This window comes from Cupressus sempervirens, chromosome 2 (assembly GCF_028749045.1).
Source record: "Cupressus sempervirens isolate cs-2001-9-10 chromosome 2, ASM2874904v1, whole genome shotgun sequence".
NCBI classification, from domain to species: Eukaryota; Viridiplantae; Streptophyta; class Pinopsida; order Cupressales; family Cupressaceae; genus Cupressus; species Cupressus sempervirens.
Window position 1 is genome coordinate 521,015,327 of NC_143119.1, and position 21,367 is coordinate 521,036,693.

A 21,367-nucleotide genomic window follows, 5' to 3' on the forward strand; every position below is an offset into this window, starting at 1 on the left:
TATCAAATAGGTATTCTTTTCACCATTATTTTAAGCCTTTACATCAAACTACCATGGTCTTCCTAGGATCAAATGATAGGAATCCATAGGAATGATCTCACGTAACACCTTATCCTTATACTCACCAAGTTCAAATTCTACCCATGCTTGTTCTTCAACTTTAAAACTATGATTCTTGTTTAACCATGAAATTTTACGGGGAACCACATGATGTAACCTCTTAAGTTTACACTTATTAGCCATCTCTAAGGATACAACATTCTTTGCTGGTCCAGAGTCAATAATTATTTTGCACAATTTTCCATATGCCTTACCTTGAGTTTTGAACAAGGATTTCCTATGTGGTGGCTTTGTCTTCAAAAGTGCTTTTAGCATAGTCCTCCTCAACTTCATATTTTCCTCATCAAATATTGGTCCTACACTCCCAACTTGTGTGGAACTACTACTATAGCAAGATTCATCATTCATTACCAACTAATTTCTTCTATCTCTATTCTGATTAGGGGGATTTGTGTTCTTGAGTGGACATTGAACCATTATATGCCCTAGTTTCCTACATGAATAACACTTAATATTTCCATGCCCCCTTCCTTGTCCTCCTTCATAACCTCTGCCTCTATTAAATGGCCTCCTCTGCCCTTTGAATCTTTGATTCCCTCTTTGTGAGCTTTCACCTCTATTACCACCTTCACTATTTTTTTGATTGTCATTTAGCCTCCTTTGGAAATTTCTTGTTCCCCTTTGTTGACTAGTTATTCCTCCTCTGCCCCTACTAGAATTTTCTTGTCTTATTTTTATTTTCTCTTCTATCTTTACTACTAGTTGAAAAAACTTTGCTATTATGTTGGGGCATAGCATGGAAACTTCCTCTTGTATATTATACCCCAAACTAGTCAGATATCTAGCCACTTTCCCACTTCTGGTTCCACCATTCTTGACCTGATGCAGAGCCTATGAAACTCATCAGTGTATACACTCATAGTTAACTTCTTTTGCCTTAGATTTTGTCTTCTCATGTGTAACTAGACTCTATAGTCCTCTGGAACATATGTACCTCTTATCATATTATAAATTACCTTCCAAGAGGTAATTATGTTCTTACCTTCTTTAAATCTCTCCTCCTGAATGAAATTCCACCATGTGAGTTTTTCCCCTTTCATCCTTGATTGAGCTAGCCTCACCTTCTTCCCTTTTGTTATTCCATGACATACAAAGTGACTCTCAAGGGCCTCCATCCAATTCATAATAGCATTAGGGTCCATATTCCCTCCAAAAATAGAAGTATCGATAGATTTACTCCCAAATGTCTCTAAGGTCTTTACAGATGTTGTCTGATCTGCATACATGTTGTCATACTCATCATCTGCATTTTGTTCTTCCTCTTCTTTTGTCTCTTCTTAACCTTTATTAAGGTCTTCCTCAATCTTCTTAGTAGCTTTCTCTACTACTACTATCTTGTTTTCCAATTGCAATAACCTATCTTTCAACTTTTGATTCTGTAAAGTTGGATAAGCATTGGAAAGCATTGGAAACATTTTGGTATCAAATCTTCATTATTTCAATGTATTGTTTTGTTGTCTTGAAAGTTTTTCTTTTTGTTTTTAGGTTTTGTATGGCCATGTACAGCCTAAAAACAAGTGTATTTATATTATGGTACTTTAGTACCTTGAATAGGATTTTCATTTATTTTGGTTTGAGATGATTTAATGCAATATTGAGGAAGTTATCAAAGTTTTGGTGAAAACCATTTGTAATTGCCCAAAACTTTAATTCATGATCATAACATTTTATTGCACCATTGGATCTTTCTATAAATTGGATAAATGATATATAGTTATCCATTCTACAATATGAATGGTTAGATTGGCTAGATTATGAATATTTGAAGAGTTATTGATGATTGTTTATGATTGTATTTCCATGACCAAAATAGAGTTTATTTCACATGTGTTAATGCCTCTATCATGTTGAAGTAATTGTGTTGATCATTTAACTCCATAGTAGATTTGGGAGTTCTTGAGAAGGTTTAATAAGCTTACTTTCATCAAAGTGGTTTAGAGCTCAAAAGATTCAGAGTGTGTATATGGAGGGAAATATACACCAGGCAGTGGTTGGGTTTGTTTTGATTCTTGTTATGCAAGTTTGTGGTTGCAGATTGGTGCCAGTTCATTTAGCTATAGTAGGTGGACATGAAGGTCTACCAAAAGCCATAAGATATGGGCATATTTTTTTCCAAGAGTCTTTGAGAGAGAGGCATGAAGGGACTCCCAAGTGACGGACATAAGTTGTGTAGAAGCATGGACAAGTGGATTGTGCAATGGCAGAAGCACCATTAAAGGCAACCAACATAAACTCCATTGATAGGAGTCATTTGAAAGCAACAAAAGAATCAACAAAGGCATCGATCAAGTGAAAACCAAGAGGCCAAGAATTTTTGTAGACACTCACCAAAGCATTTCCATGGGACATGGAAATATTTCAAGTTTGGTAGTATGGTGTAGGGGCACCAACAAAGTATTTAATTTTCTCTTATTATGGTCTTGAATTGGTTATTTAATGAAATTTGTATAAAATAACCATGAAGTGTTAACATACTGATAAAGGAAATTATTATTCCATTCTAATATGTTTTCAATTTTCTTATAAAGTTGTAAAGTCATTTGAGTCAAATATTGTAGAAGTTGTGAAACTCAACTTTTCAAAAGTTGTGAAAATACAAAACGGGAAGTTGGATGGTCATAAGAGGAAGTTGAGTAGTTATAACTTCCACATGAATATGTATAGGCTATTAAAAATTTGTAATGGTCATTCATAGGTAGTATGTAAAGTTGGATAAGCATTGGAAAGCATTGGAAGCATTTTGATATCAAATCTTCATTGTTTCAATATATTGTTTTGTTGTCTTGAAAGTTTTTCCTCTTGCTTTTAGGTTTTGTACAACCATGTACAACCTAAAAAAAAAATTATTTATATCATGGTAGTTTATTACATTGAATAATATTTCCATTTCTTTTGGTTTGAGATGATTTCATGTAATATTGAGGAAGTTATCAAAGTTTTGGTGAAACCCATTTGTTACTGTCTAAAATTCTGATTCACGGTGACCAATTTTGGGAGAACAATTATAATTTTTTATTGCATTGTTGGATCTTACTATAAATTGGATAAATAATACATAATTACCCATTATACAATATGAATGGTGGGATTGGCTTTATTATGAATATTTGAAGAATTATTGATGACTGTTTATGATTGTATTTTCATGACCAGAATAGAGTTCATTTCGCATGTGTTAATGCCTCAATTATGTTGAAGAAATTGTGTTGATCATTGAATTCTATGGAGGATTTGGGAGTTCTTGTAAAGTTTTAATATGCTTCCTTGCATCAATTCTATAGGAATTTGTAATCAACCCAGCTAATCAGCAACTAGACCAAATTAACAGTAGTAGTAGATACTTGGGATCATCGTAGGGAGAGTGCCAACACATGCATGATTACATCCTTGGTTTCCAGTATTGGGCCAGTGTATGGAGCCTTTATATCCAACCATTCACTATAAATTGGGAAATGTGCTTCATGCCTGGCATTCAAATGATGCATCTACACATGCAATTTTATCAACTTGGAAAACTATTTTTGATCCTGCTAGTTGGGAACAGTGGATTGTTCATTTTATTATACCTAATCTGATGATAGTTCTACAAAAATTTGTAATCAACCTAGCTAATCAACAACTAGACCAAATTAATAGTAGTAGTAGATACTTGGGATCCTCGCAAGGAGAGCATGCCCATACATGCATGGTTACATCCTTGGCTTCCATTGTTGGGCCAACATATGGAGCCTTTATATCCAACCATTCATTATAAATTGGGTAATGTGCTTCATGCCTGGAATTCAAGTGATGCATCTACATATGCAATTTATCGCCTTGAAAATTTGTATTTGATCCTACTAGCTAGGAACAATAGAATATTCATTGTATTGTACCTAATTTGATGATAGTTCTACAATCATTTGTAATCAACCTAGCTAATCAGCAACTAGACCAATTTAAATATTGGAGATAGCATTTCTTATTTGTGCAAGATATGGAGGAAGAACAATGGTTTTGGAAAACATTAAAATTAAATAATGCAAAGTCACCTTGAGGAACTTGTGTATGCTCTAGCAAACATGTCATTGAAAATGTTCATCATGACCCTTTTTGCTTCTACATGTTTTTGCATGGAGCTTTTACACACATAGTGCTCACAAATGTCTACTTTAAAATGTATGTGAACCTACAATGCACTGCTATGTGGTGAATTATGTAGAAAATCATTTAATCCTTCATCACACAAGGTCTTTCACTTGGTGTACTCATTCATTCAGTTAAGCACCCAAGTTTGCATTTCAAATCATGATTTATCTATTTTGGTCTTAAGAACTAGTACAAAAACCTAGAAAGAATACCTAAGAAGAGATGAATCTCACATTCATTCATTAATAAAATATAGAATTCATTCATTATCACATGAAGTAGAAAACAAGTATGAGCATCCATAAAATAATCTCATAATATCCAAAGCTAACATCTAACATTATTTCATCCTTTAACATTCATTAACAGTAGCATATAAACACATAACATTTAATAACATGTGAAATAAGGTATTTAAACATGCCTCAGCCAATTATGATTTAATTTTGGATCACCTACGTGATTAGTTTGGAATTTTGTTCTTACCAAAAACCATAAAATGTAAGAACAATTGTGCCAAAAAGAGTGTAAAAAGATGAATATCATGCACTAATCATGTTTTAAAGCTCTTTTGGCACAATCATTCTTACAATTTTTTGGCTCAATCTCCAACTGGTCAGTATGTGTTTTGAAAAATTATTGTTGGATTGTGAGTCAAGAAAAAAAGAATTATCAAACTTGAAAAAGATGTACATAGATGAAATTAATTTTTAAACTTCAATTTTATAAACTTACAAAGAGAACCATAGAATTATAAGAAACTATTGTGGTTTTTACTATTTGAAAAGTATAGTTACAAGTGTTAAAGTTATACACCTTTGATTCAAAGAGCGCAAATAATAGAAATGAAGTATTATAGAAGATGCAAGCTCAATTACCACCACACCCCCCCATGTGGATGGCACTATTAAGTAGAGAATAGTTACATCCATACATAGATACATGATTAAGTGCTACCTAGCTATGTCCAAGGTGTCTGCACACTGGAGGCATACTCCGCTTACTAGGTTGCATGCATACCTATTTCCATAGGATCAAGATTCTTGAACTACTCACTCTAACAATGTAGTTCTAGTTTCTAATTGTTTTGATGTAGTTGTATTCCTATAACTATTGGTGAGCTTTACTCACCTAATACAACTCTTCACCATCATACACCCACTCAAGTGAATCAAGTAGTTTTCTATAATTACAATACTGTAATACCTTGATGCAACCTTTGTGTTGTAGTTTATAGTTAATGTAAGGTTAACCTATATATGTCCCAACTCACTCCTTATATAGTTATGTTTAAAAGCTTGTGACAATAATCAATGGGTCTACATAGACTAGTCAAGTTAATGTTGAAACATAGAGTTTAGCCTTCTATTTTCAATAGCCAAGCATATTAGGTACATATAATGTCTTAAAATATAATCCTCATGAATTAATATATAATTTCTTAAAATAGTTAAGTGCTACCTAACTATGTCCAAGGTGTCTACACACTGGAGGCGTACTCTACCTACCAGGCTACCTACATACCCATATCCATGGGATCAAGACCCTTGAACTACTCACTCTAACAAATATGTAGTTTTGGTTTCTAATTAATTTGATGTAGTTGAATTCCTATAACCATTGGTGAGCTTTACTCACCTAGTACAACTCTTCACCATCATACAGCCACTCAGGCGAATCAGGTTGTTTTCTATAATTGCAATACTATAATACCCTATTGTAACCTTTATGTTGTATTTTATAGTTAATGTAAGGTTAACCTATATAGGTCCTAACTCAATCCTTATATAGTTATGTTTAAAATCTTGTGACAATACTGTGGCCATGCTACCTATTGAGTGAGTTTTATTGTTTTTTTGTTGTGCCAAGATCTCTCTATTCTTATGCATGATACATACATACATACATATACATATACATATACATATGTATATATATATATATATGTATAAATATATATATACATACATACATATACAAAGATCACAAGGGCATGAAAATGGGATGTAGAGATCACAAGGGCATGACAACAAAATGCACCAATCACAAGGGCACAACAACGAAATTCTAGATCTCCACTAATCTCCACAATCCACAAGATCTCTCTATACATACATACATACATACATGTTACAAATAAGAATTACTGGGAGGGGTTGGAGGGGTGAATAAGTAATTTACAATATTTAGTCACCAATTGAATGTTATTTATTACTGTGAACCATAAATAAGAAATTAAACAAGTAATGTTGAACAGTAATAGTAACCATGCACAAAGATAACTCATAACTCAATATTTTGTTAACTAGGAAAACCCTGGCCAAGGGAAAACCCTAGTGGGGATGATACCCACTAGATAATATAATGATATATATGCTCCTTGTTAGAGGATGGACCATGTTAGGAGTCAATGAGAAAATTCAATATAGAGAGTCCCTGTTAGGAGACTTTGAATCCCTATTAGGAGTTGTAGCACACTAGATGCAAGATGAGCCCACTACCCAAACATGCACTTCCAATTACAAGAAGAGCTCACCACCCAAACAAATAATTAGTCCTCTAGTATATAGATGTTTTAACTTCTTTCTTAACTAATCTTTGATCTTTAGCTCGATCTTGGATCACAAAAATAGCTTCTCAAAACTTTGCATATATCGCTTCACAAAAGTTTGCATATCACAATAAAATTTCTCAACACAACACTTGCTTGCTCTTTACATTTGAATTCATAAGATGTCCTTTGTATAAATACAATGATTTTTCACAAATTGCTTCTAGTTTGGCTAAGACCATGATATACTTTTCCAACTTAGAGTAAACATTTAGGATGCCAGCCCTAATTGGTCAAGTAATTATTTTGTAAACAAAATAATTTGTTTACCTTTAATTTTGTTGTTTTGTTTCACTGGTAAAATGCAAGTATCTCTTTTTTGTATAGTTTGTACTAATGTCCAAGGTTATACACATCATTACAAAAATTTATGCTATCTCCATCTAACTTTTCTAATCATAGTATGATGTCAGTAACAAGTTACATACAAAACAATACACTGTTGTAGACCAATTTCATACTTAGACAATTTTTTGAGTACCAAAAGCTAAGTATCTTTATTTCTAAGGTTTTCTACAAGCATTTACATCATGTGTTGCCATAAATGACAACATTTACATATCTTCATTAGCCAATTTTCAACAATCTTCCCCTTTGGCATTGATGGCAACAAAATAGGGAAAATTGGCTAAGTATCAAAAACTTGTCCAAAACATTATAGTATCAATACAACTTATCCATCTTACATATGCTCCCCCTTTAAATATGAATTCATACCTTACAATTTTATTTTCTCCCCTTTACCTTATTTACAATTTTTCTTATGCATCTTCTCCCCCTTTGACATCAATGACAAAGGTCGAAATGTCAAAAACTGTCAAAATTTTTCCATATGCTATCAAAAACTATCAAAAATTGTCCATTTGCTATCAAAAACTATAATCATTTGCCTTAAGCTAATAATATCTTCATGTAATCATCAAAACTTGCCTTAATGCTATTTAAACCTTTTATCCATGTATCCTTGGCTATTTTAGCAGAGGTGAAAATTACACATAGGGCATATGATGCAATCTCAACCGCATTCAGATCGAAGTATAAGAAATTTGAATAAGTGTCCTTGGCTTTGACACGCTCCTCCAATTTTCTCTCAATAGATGATATCTTCAGTGCAATAGACACTCTAAATTCAAATAATCTCTTCAAAATTTGTTCTTTCTGAAGTTCATGTTTCCTAATATCACTATGAACACTAACCACGTGTCCTTCAAAGTCATCAACTTTGTTAGAAGGTTGTTGTATTTGGTTTGATAGAGATTCTAGCTCACTCAAATTTCCTTCAATATTACTTTCAAAATACTTGGTCAACTTATGAGATAAGGTACACTTGATGTACAATACATTTCCATCTTGTTGATATTTCCAAAGTTCCTTGATACAAGTATCAAGACTTAGCAAATCATTCTTGATATTCTGACAAATAGTGTTAAATAGATTAGCATCATGAGAAATATGGGCCTTTGACTCTACAAAATTCAAAAAAATTATAAATTCTTCATCAAGAGATTTTAATACTACCTATGCCTTCTATTCAAGATTTGCCTCTATATGCTTGACTATCAAAGTACTGTGTAATCTAGTAGTTACCTCCATTAAGTTTCTTTGTAGGCTCTTTACTTTCTTATTCTTCTCAATAAGTTTTTTTAGAGATGAGATCAAGTCAATTTGATCACCATCATCACTTGTTAGACTAGCAAGCAAAAGTGGAGTAGATGAACTAGATGATTTAGATTCATCTTCCCTTTGATTCTTCTCTACTACCTCTTTAACTCTTCTCTCTTCTTTCTCTTTCTCTTCCTTTTCTTTTCTTTTCTTTTCTTTATTTTCTTCCTCCTCTATTCTCTTCTTTTTTTCTTCCTCTATTTTTCTTTTCTTTTCTTCCTCAACTCTTCTTTTCATTTCTTCTTCAAGCAATTTATGCTTGGCTTCTTTGATTTTTCTCTTTTCTACCTCTAATAGCCTATTTTCCTCTTCAATTTGTTTCAATTGATCTTGAATAACCTCATCCTAAGATTTAGGCTATTCAAAACTCTCAAAAGGGTTAGTATCATCAATGTTAATAGTAACATTAGTCTGGTCAATTTGCATAGTGTCACCACTTACTAACACTTTCAAAGTTCTAGGTGCTAGTGAAGTTGTTTCCTTAGATTTTGTCATCATCTAACTGATAGCTATCATTGTTTCATTGGCTTTTTTCAAGTCCTGATTTTAATGAAGTAATAAAGTGGTTTTTAGGGTGAAAAGGACTATATAATGAAGAGAAAACTTGAAAACTTGAATTTTGAAATGCTAAAATGAAAGCTATCAAGAATCAAACACTCTAGGTAGTTACAACATAATGTGAAACTGATTTTAGATATAAACAAAAAAATGTTAAATAAATCATTCTCCATTTGTTTTGATTGTGGAGAGTTGTGTGAGAAAGAGGGTGGAAAGCTCTAAACAAGGGTGGAGAGCTCTGAACATTGGTGGAGATTTCAGTGTCATTCTCTTGTGATCGTTGCATTTCATTGTTGTGCTCATATGATCTCTGCATTTCATTGTTGTGCCCTTATGATCTCTGCATTTTATTTTCATGCCCTTAGTGGAGATCAGTGGAGATCTAGGATTATTTTTTCATGCCCTTGTGATCTCTATGCCCTTGCTCTGCAATTTTGTTTTCATGTTGTGTCCTTGTGATCTCTGTGCCTTTTGTAGCACTACAACATTTGGGGTCTAATTGCAATGGCAATTTGCGATGGCAGTGTAATTTGTGGTGTTCGGGCCCAAATGTAGTAGTGCTTGCTTTGGGATTATCTTCAAGGGGAGAAGAGCTACCTATGTAAGTGTTCTTTTCTTTTCCTTCTAAACATGTACCTCTTTATATTTCCCCCAATGGTGATTAGAGAAGATTCTCTTTATATATATATATATATATATATATATATATATATATATATATATATATATATATATATATATATATATATATATATATATATGTATGTATGTATGTATGTATGTATGTATGTATGTATGTATGTATGTATGTATATATATATGTATATATATGTATGTATGTATACATATATATATATATGTATATATATGTATGTATATATATATGTATGTACATATATACATACATATATATATACATACATATATATACATATATATATATGTATACATACATATATACATACATACATATATATATACATATATATATATATATATATATATGTATATATATATTATACATATATGTATGTATATATATATGTATGTATACATATATATATATACATATATATGTATATATTTATATACATATATGTATATATATCTATATATATGTATATACATATGTATATATGTATATATATATATATATATATATACATGCATACACACACATATGTGTGTGTATGTATGTATGTATATATACACATATATATACATATACATATGTGTGTGTGTGTGTATGTATATACATATATACAAACATACATATATTTTGATCACAAGGGCACAACAATGAGATGTAGAGATACATATATACATACATATATATACACATACATACATGCATACATGCATACGTACATACATCTGCATATGCAATTTTATCACCTTGGAAAATTGTACTTGATCTTTACTCAATCACTAGGAGATAAAATAATTTGTAAGTACAGATTTCTGCATACTTAGTTTGGTATGGATAGTTTCAATTGGAATCGTCTGAGGAGAGTGAGTCTATTCATGATGATAATGGCTACATGTATTAGGTCTTTAAAGGAGAGAGACTTATAGAAGATTAGATGTTGTTTATGGATATGGGATGATTCATTTGTGTGAATGGTTGATCAGGCAAGTTGCAAAAAATTAGGGTGTTAGTTGCAAGTAGTTTCATTAATTTGATAAGGGAATCAACTTTGAAAGTGGGATGATCAAAATTGGCATGTCCATCCTTATGATAGATGACTTTATCTCATAATAGAAAATTACCTCAAATGATAAGTGACAAATTATTAAATATATGGAAAATCAAAAGAGCATTCACCTATAATATCTTTGAAGGAAAAATATAATAAAATATAATTTGGTGAAAAAGCCATGAGCTATGTGGCTCCACATTGTGGCTATTCCACTATCCAGTAGTGGAAACTCTTCATGTTAAATATGAAGATCTTGAAATTAAAAAAGTTAACTATCAGAGATCTATATTTATGTTTTAGTGATAACAAATATATAGTCTAATTTTAAGAAAAATAATAGTCTTAAACATATATGATTAAATAAAATAAACAAGAGTACTAGTTGTAGCTATATAATTCTAGTATTACTAATTATGTTAAACAAATTATGTTCAATAAAACAAGTATGAAGTAACATAAATGGATCATCTACTCGATCCTATTATGACTTAATGTAAATGCATCTGATCATTACCTAGATGATATGCATGAGATCATTACTCAATCACCAAGAGATAATATAATCTGTAAGTATAGATTTCTGCATACTTAGTTTGGTATGAATAAATTTGATTGAATGAAAGGATAATTTCTTGTGTGAATTCAAAATATGAATCATTAATTTAATTTAGCACAAGTACTATGCAAGTGTGTGTGTGTGTGTGTGTGTGTGTGTGTGTGTGTGTATGCATGTAAAGTAGTTCACATAGTGAACTAATTTACATACATACATGCACATATATATGCATACAATCATCATAATCAATTATCCTTGAATCTGACCAAAGCTATTATATATGAACAAGAGATACATGTTTAGAGGGAAAAGAAAAGAACATTTACATAGGTACCTCTTCTCCCCTTGAAGAAAATTGTAGAGCAAGGGTATGAAGATCACAAGGGAACAACAACAAAATCTCAGATCTCCACTGATCTCCACCAATGTTTAGAGCTCTCCACCCTTGTTTGGAGCATTTCACCCTCTTTCATGTGCAACTCTCCATAATCAATCAAAACAAATGGGGAATGATTAATGTCATGTTTTCTTTTCTTTTTTGTTTATAATCCATAATCCACAATCCACAAGATCTCTTTGTATACATACATACATACATACATATATATAAATACATACATGAAAATAACAATGCACTTTCTAAGAGTTTACAATTGTTCAACAAAATTAATGTTTTACACAAAAATGCATCTGAAGAACTATTAGCTTAGAAGCAAGAACATGGTGTTGAAATAGTACAAAAAGTGCTTGACATGAGAGCTCCACAAGTGAGGGTGTTGAACAATCTTGAAAACTTGAATGTTGAAATGAAAGCTATTGATGATCAAACACCTATGCCAGAGTTACAATACATAGTGGAGTTGATTTTAGATAAGGTGGAGGAAGAATTTAAAAGTTTGATAATTAAAATTTAAGGCATAAGAGTGAAGGAGAAGGAGGGACTTTAAAAAGAGAATAAGAAGGAGAGGCTTTAGAAAGAGACTGCATTGCAGAAACAATAGCTAGACAACATAGAGGACATTATGGGAGCCACTAGATAGAATCCAGGAAAGTGTTGTGGTAGATACTATGACATTGGAATCACTTGCAAGTGTCTTTGAGAATTTACACTCCAAATATCAAATGCTTATAAGAGTGTTTCAAGTATTGGTGCAGTCTCCCTACCTATGATGATCCCAAGTATCAAATGCTTATAAGAGTGTTTCAAGGTTGGGAATTGCTTCAACATCCTTTGCATGGTTTAGAGATAATGTCATTGTGGCAGAGGCTTCTGCCAGGGAATGAGCCTCATGATTATGGTATTTAGATAGAAGCATAACTTGCTTCTTCAACTCCTTACACTCAACTCTTCACTAAAGTTATTCTTCAATTCCTTGTATATGCAATTTTATCACCTTAGAAAACTATATTTGATCCTGCTAGCTAGGAACAATTGATTGTTCATTTTATTGTACCTAATCCGATGACAGTTCTACAAGAATTTGTAATCAACCTAGCTAATCAGCAACTAGATCCATTTAACTAGTTATGGCTAGTTTCTTTCTAAAAATATCTGCTATGATATGCTTTTGTAAAATTTCTTATGAACTCTTCCCATTTTTCCTGGTCCACATTATTTTTGTGGAGGATCTTGAGGTAAGTCACTTAGCATGGGTTGAGTGATTTTTTTTTATTTTTTTTTTGGATTCTGGAATATGTATGTAGCTGGATCAATTTTTCTATTGTGTAGTTAAGATGTAATAAGAACATTAAAAAAGATCTCAAAATATACATGTTCAAAAGGAGATATAAAGAGATACCTATTTAGAAGGAAAAGAAACCAACATTTACATACCCTTGAAGAAAATCGCAAAGCTAGGGAATGGCAATATAATCACAAAGCAAGTGCACATGACAAAAAAATCATAGAGCAAGGGCATGACATGGCAAAAAAATCGTAGAGCAAGGACATGGCACAAAAATTGTAGAGCAAGGGCATGGCAACGAAACACAAAAATCACAAGGGCATGGCAACCAAATTTTAGAGAAAAGGCACAACAACAAAATGTGGAGATATATCTCAAGAACAAAATACACTAAGAACAAATGCATAATCACGAGGCTCATTCCCTTGTAAAAGCCATAACCTAGTTAAATATATGTACATATCAACCTAGCTAATCAAGAACTAGACCCATTTAACTAGTTATGACTTGTTTCTTTCTAAAAACATCTGCTATAATATGTTTCTGTAAAATTTCTTACGAACTAGGGCCATTTTTCGTAGTCTGAATTATTTTTGTGCAAGATCTTGAGGTAAGTCACTTAGTATGGGTTGAGTGAGTTTTATTGTTTTATTATTTGGATTCTAGATTATGTATGCAGGTGGATCATATATGTAATAAGAACCTTGAAAAAGATCTCTCTAAATATATAAAGAGATACATGTTTAGAAGGAAATATAAAGACATTCATGTTTACAAGGAAAAGAAAAAACATTTACATACATACCTCTTCTTGCCCTTGAATAAAATTGTAGAGCAAGTGCAAGTAGATCACAAGAGCATGACATGACAATGAAATCACAAAGCAAGAGCACAACACGATAATGAAATCATAAAGAAAGGGCATGACATGATAATGAAATCACAAAGAAAGGGCATGGAAACAAAATGTACAGATCACGAGGACACAACAACCAAATTTACCAATCACAAGGGCCACAACAACATTCATAGCTCTCCACCTTTTTTGCACACAACTCTCCACCTCTTTTGTGTGCAACTCTCTCCAAAATCAAAACAAATGGAAAATGATTGTTGTGTTTCTTTTTTGTTTTGTTTTATGATTGCAAGGGCATTGTAATTATGACACAAACATCAATATTGAAATGACATCAAGGACAATTGCAAAAAAAACATGAAAATGACCACGAATTACACCATCATTGCAAATTATCATCACAATTTAACCCCAAATATTGCAGTCGCTTCTTCTGTTTTATCTATATGATGTTCCTCAACAATCGTTGATGATTTGTCTTCACATTTTTGCTCTCCTTCAAATGGTGGTGTCACCTTTTTCTCCTCCCTTTTGATTTGATCTGATTCTTTAGTTTCTACCATTAGTAATTGGATTCCTTTTGTTTAATCACCTCTGATGTTTTATATTCAACTTCCTATGCTAGTTTTGGGTCCACCCCTATTGTCTCCTCAGTTGTTACTTGAATGCTTTTGTCAACAAATTATAACTCCTTAGTGGTTGTTGATTTGTCTTGTAACCTATCATCTGTTGTTACTTGTGGTGATTATGTTGTTGAAGCATACATGGCCACCCATTCATCATAAACTAAATCATCAAGCCAGTCAAAACCAAGGACTTCTTTCTCTTTGCAAGAGATATTTCTCCTCTCTTTTTTTAAATTGATTTTCCTTAGAGATGATAAATTTATAAAACCTTCTAGCTTCCATCAGATCTAATACAATGTCTATGAATAAACCACTATCATTCTTCTTTACTATCTTTCATACTTTATTATTCAACATGGCAAGACGACCATCATCCCAATTCATTAGTGTCTTGATCTCATGATCATTTACAAATATCAAAGGAAAGAATGTATGTTTTTTATTCTGACACCTAGAAATGTAAGACCTTATATATCTCTATAGCAATTCCCTATTGATATCAAACTCTAACAAGTGAGTTACTTGATCATATATCTTTTTAGCCTAGTAATCATCATTTTTCTTATCCATTATATTGAAACATATCTTCATCATTGTTTCCTCTATTTCTATCCATTTGTTTAGGATCTCTCTCAACTTATCCTCATCATCACTAGGAGATTTAATAATAGAGAGCAATTTGGTTATCATATAATGCAATCATATGGTATTAATCTCATAAACAAAATATAACATTGCATCCCTTATTTTTTGCTCATATCTTTTCCATGTTTCTATTTGCACAGCCTTGAGCCTCGCTTTCTCCTCTTCCATATCCTTTCTAGTGGAATTTTCTTGATGCAAAGGAGTATTAGGAATCTTAACTATGGGGTTAGTTGGTGGTGGTGGAGCAAGTGAAGATGTCATCATTCTCCAAGATGACTCCCCTATTTCAGAGATTCTAACTTCCTATCCTTTATATTGATCAAGCTCATTTTCAACGCTTAGTTTTTTCCCAATTTCCTTATTATAGGCTGCCAAAACTTGTTCATATTTCATATATAGTTCAATCATTCCTTTCTTCTCTCTTCTTGTAGTGGCTCATGCAAAAGTTGTAGTCTCAACATCCATTTCAATAGCTTCATCATTAGGAGTACCCTCTACTCTTTTTACAATTAAACTCCATGTTAAACTTGGCTCATAAGGCTCAGAAGAATGTGACATATCCCTTTTTTTCAATGACCAAATCATTAGAGCAGCATGATCTTCACTATACTTGACACCCTTTAATGCTCTTCTGGCTTCTTCTTCATTTTTATATATTGTATTCATTTCTTTTCTTACTACATTGAAGACCATGGCATCAAAAATATCATTGTTAGGGAGGAGTTACACTCTAGCTCTCTTGATCATCCCTCTTCCCTCTTCTAGAGTTATTTTATGAAATTCTTGCATCATTTCATCTTTTATTTCATCCTTTATAATAGAGTCCTCTTTAGTAGGTTTCTTTGCATGCCTCTTATGACACATTTCTTGAAAATTAGCAATATTTACTCTCCATGCAAATTGAAAGAAAGCCCTAGATTTGACAAAAATTATCATCTGATAAAGACTTATGCCTAGCTTGCTAAACCATAGGATCCAACTCCTTACCTTTAAAATCAACAATAATTAACTCCATGCTTGGTAAAGGAGGTTTCTTCAATGTCCCTTCCTCTAACTTAGTTGAAGGAACAAAAATATCACCATGATTTCCAAGTTGTTCCATTTTCTCAATTGCGAGTTGTTCATTCCCAAGGAAAAGGGGCGATTGAGATGGCGTGTACACTAGATCCTTAAGCAAGAAAGATTCTCTAGTCTTCTACTTATTTGATACTTTCTCTAATGGATATACCTCAGACTAAGATCTCTTGTGGGATAGGGGAGCAAGCACATCAACATCACTCTTCTCTTTTCCTTCGTTATCAATATGATCCTCCACTTTGACTATATTATACCCATGCCTATTCTGAATAACATATTATCCTGAACCCATAGCTGGAGTGAAAGTTAATCTTCTCATGGCTTGTCCTGATTGATTAGGCTATGTTTTGATCAAAATAGACTTCTTATCATTCAACATATCCATTATCTCAGCAATGAAATTCAGTAGCTTGTTTACCTTGTCAGCCATGATTTTAGCATCTGCCAATGGGTTGTAATCCTTTTCAAAATAATTCACAAATTCCAAAACCCTAGAGTAAACCCTCCAGTTCTCCTTTTTAACTTCTAGTTCTTGTAGGGAGAACTTGTTCCTTATGATATCTTTAGGGTAATAAAATCTATTTTCACAAGCTTTTGCTTTTGTTCTTTTTTGAACACTTCAAAAAATCCTTTAGCATGAGAGAATCTTACATGGGATGTTTTCATTTTATTAGGGTTTAAAATTTTGTATAAGAAAACCCATCCCCCTTTTGTGATCATGAATTGATGAGAAATGGTGCCTATGGGAAATATTAAGCCTCTTGATCTACCTATCAATTCAACTTCCTCCAAACCTCATATCTTCCATAAGATCTCAGCCAGGCCAACCTTCAAAGGTACTTGGTGTGGAAAACCATGAGGGGTTCCTTGAAACCAATATACTCTAGAAATTGTGGGAACTAGACATGGAATAATATCTACCCAATTATGAGAAATTTTTAATTCAAAAGGGGAATCCATGGGTCTAATAAAATTTAAAAGCAGATTAGGGATCATTGGATTCTCCCTAGACAATAGTATCCTTAGCTTTGATGCAAAATATCTGCCAAATCTAATAAAGCTAACCCCATTCACATCTCAAGACATGTCTACACTCCAGAGCTGGAGAAGTGGGGATTCTCCTTCATACTTGGTGCAAGGAGGGATGAAGAACTAGGGCCAAAGGCACACCCAACTATCTAAGCCACCTTCTAGAGTTTACACAATAGAAGCAAACACACAAAGAGAACATCACCAAGGAGAGAGAAAACAAAAAAAATTCTATTGATTCATCAAATTATTAGCATACATGCCCTATTGTAAGGCCTTTTGGGTTATGACCAGATACAAAGTAAAACTACAAGATCCACAATCTAGCTTTAAATTCTCATTTGTAGACACAAATGCCTCCAACTTTTGAAAACCTCTCCCTTTTTTCCTTAACCTAAGCCTAAGCACCCTATTTATATTGGTCAAAACAACTTATAGGAGATTCTAGAACATTACATCAAAGAAAGTTCAACCCCAAAATGGTCAACACTCATCCCTAAACAAGATCCTATCACTAAATTCCCAATGAAAACTAAATAAGAAGGTCATCTCCAACTAAGAACCAAAATACAAACAACTCGACAACAATTGGAACTCGGTAGTAATTAGCAAAATGAACAAAAAGGGCAGGATTACAAGGCAACCCAGGATGCTTCTACATCAATACTCCCTTGTCAATTGCAATTCTTTTTTAAAATAAGTGGCTCCTACAAAAAGAAACATATGCATTAACATTTAATACCAACCAAAGGCTTTATCCATGTTCCCTGTTGCAATTCCCACTAATCCAACATGAATTTCCTCATCCAAGAATGAAGGAAAATAAAAAATGACATTAACTCCAAAATAAGAAATTTGAACCATCATGTACATAAACTTGATAGACATATAAATATGTTCATCTTCACCAAAAACTTGACACAAAGACATATAAATACCAAGGGCATGAGAATGAAAAAAATCTTTCTTGAAGGGCACCAAGGTTGAAGTTGTGACCAATATTTTATTCCCAATGGTTGCCAGATGTTCTCTCAGAGGTCATTGCCTTGCATACACTCTCTAGGCTTGATACCACTTTTCTAATTCTTGAAAATTAATAGCTTCATGATACTGAGGGATAGGAACCATCTCGAATACTTCTCTAATCTCTTTGGGTATAATTTTTAATAAGCATTATTCATCTATCCCTCATACTAACCTAGTGATTGGATCATACATCCTTGATACTGATGTTAGAAGGTCTAAGTCCATAAACAATTTAGGAACAACCAATTTCCTAAGATCAAAATTTCATATATTACCATGTGGGGAAAAGAGTTTTCTTTCTAAAATTCACTATTTGAATAGTTGCAACCCATTCTTAGACATTACTGCATCACGGGTCCAATTACCTCTATCATACAAACCCTCAACCAATTTTAGTCTTAGAGAAACATGAATTAACTTCCTCATTTGTGTTACATCATTGATTGATTCATTTAATTATTCTAAGAAATTGTCATGGATGTTTCTATGCAGGTAGTATGTTTTTCTAGAAAAACCCTTTTTTGGAGGCATTTTATGAATATAGAAAGAAAGCTATGTCAATATCCTTTAAATAAGTGGAAAGTATCACTTATTGGGATAAATCTTGTCACTTCCTAGCTACCAAAATTCAAAATTTTGCTTAGTATTGAACTCACTTTTCTCTTACACCTTATTTTGGTTCTTCAAATGGTTCTTTTGCAGAGTAAGACATTATTTCTCCATTATATTTTTGCATCATGTCCATACAAGGAGCCTTCAATTTTCCATAAATGCTTTGCAAGGAGTGGGTATGCATGCTTCATAACAAATTTGAAAAGGGAGTGTTGATCTATGCTACATCCAACAGACTTGATTTGATATTATTGCTAACTTAAATTTTGTACTTGGACATGGCATTCAAACAAATTTTATCTTGCCATTTGGAAGCTTTCCATCATGTTTGCATCCTAGTTGTGTTTGCCATGAAATCCTAGAACACATGTTAGCCTGTCATTATGGTTAAAATTTATGTAACTTTGGATAACGACATAATTACAAGTGTATATTTGTTTTACATTGAATGACTTAGATCATATCAAGTTCCTTGATTATTTCTTCCACCAGTGGCTCACCTTGGACAAGTGGCTTTATATCGTTATGTCTCTATGTTTAAAGGACCTGCACCTTTGGGTAATGGTATAATGGCTACCATGGATCGATACCTGATCTAATGGCTACAAGGATACAACTCATACTAACCACAGGTGGCCCACCAGTTCCACGTGTCACATACTCACTTTCTCACTCTATTTAAACATTGTGTATCTTGAAATAATGATAAAGTGACCATCGTAGATCGACCTTCTATCTGACGACTACAAGGAAAATTTTATATTAAGTTTGGATGGCCCACATAGACACACTTCAATTTCTCACTATATCTATATGTCTAAAAATCATGCAATTTTCTATGCGGACATAGTGACAACCATTGATCCTATGTCTGATCAATGGTTGAGGAAAAAACTTCTAATTTCAAGGTGAAGCCCACCTTAGACACATGGCTTCTTGTCATTATGTCACATACTTTATCTACTAATCATGTTTTTATCACAACATAATGACTGTTGTGGATTCATCTTTGATCTGATGATTGGAGACCTTTAGACTTGTCTTTTTGCTATCGCCCACTAGAAAATGCGTCACCACATCATGTAGTCATGATGTTTAACATCTTTACAGCTTTGAATAGCAATATAGTGACTACTATTGATTCTCAATAGATCCAATAGTTAGAAAGAAACTTGCTTCCAAGGGTTTATAAAAGGTAAAAATACTAGAAGAAGAAATAAAAACCATACCAGAGAAATTCACAACAAAGGGGCATAAAACAATGAAAACCTAAGACAAAATCCCATAGACAAAAACAATCCTAATTAGGAAGAACACTTCAATTTTTTTTTTTCAAATTTGGATTGTTTTAATCATTTATACCTGGGGTTTTAGACATGACTTTCCCCCTTACAAAAAATTGAAAATAGGGATCTTGCTGACATAACTTGAGAATTCAAAACTTTAGAGAGAGAAAATTCCAAAAGGGGCTAATACTATCTTAAAATGAATTTAGTTGTTATTTAATATATTTTATCTCGCAGTCCTTTGAAATCTCAAGGACCATGTATTATATGTGTTTAATCAACTCTTTCTCCTATTCTTCTCCTTATTTTCTAGTTTTAGCAATGTAGTCTCTAAGACCTCAGGGTTGGCTCCGTGAGGGCCAACCATGGAATAATTCAAATAAGTTGACCTATTTTGGAATAGGTAGACCTAAAATTTGGCTTGTTCCCTAGGGATTTTAGATCCCAAGCCCTATTTTTTCAGAGGGTTTTAATTTAATTGTTTGGTGTTACTATCAGATTGTACAACCTTATTGAAAACAGTCACATAAACATTGATAGAACCTTGAGGGCGATAGAGGAAACCATTGCAAGTTTCAATCCAAATATTAGATGTGTAATAGATATCATTTTATAATCATTTATTAAAAAGATTCTCTTCAATGATAACATTCACAATGGAAGAGGGTCAATCAAAACACCACTATAAGTGATATGATCAACCCTGCCAATAATTTAGAGAGGACCATTAGGTCCCTTAAACATGTAAAAATGAACAAAGGTGATAATAAGTGAAGATGAATGATAGAAATTATTAGCTTCTTCTACCTTGTCATCAAAACTAATATTAGTAATAGGAGAAGAAGGTTGATCAATGGCATTTGTTGAATGTGAAGGCAGAGGTTTAGTGTAAATTTGCAAATTCTAATTAGGAGGTGCAAAAGCAATATTTATACTATTAACCTCAACATCTACATACCATTAGATTCAATAAGGTCTTGGATAATATTCTTCAAAGCATAAAACTTTTTAGTACCATGACTAGGTTGATGATGGTACTGACAAAAATTATATTGATCAAATGAATTAGGCATTGGTTTACTGGTGTCAAAAGGATGAATATGAGGAAATTAAATAATGTTTGAATTAATCATATTCAACATCACCACATGCAAAGGTTCATATAATAAGTGTATTTACAATTAGGATGA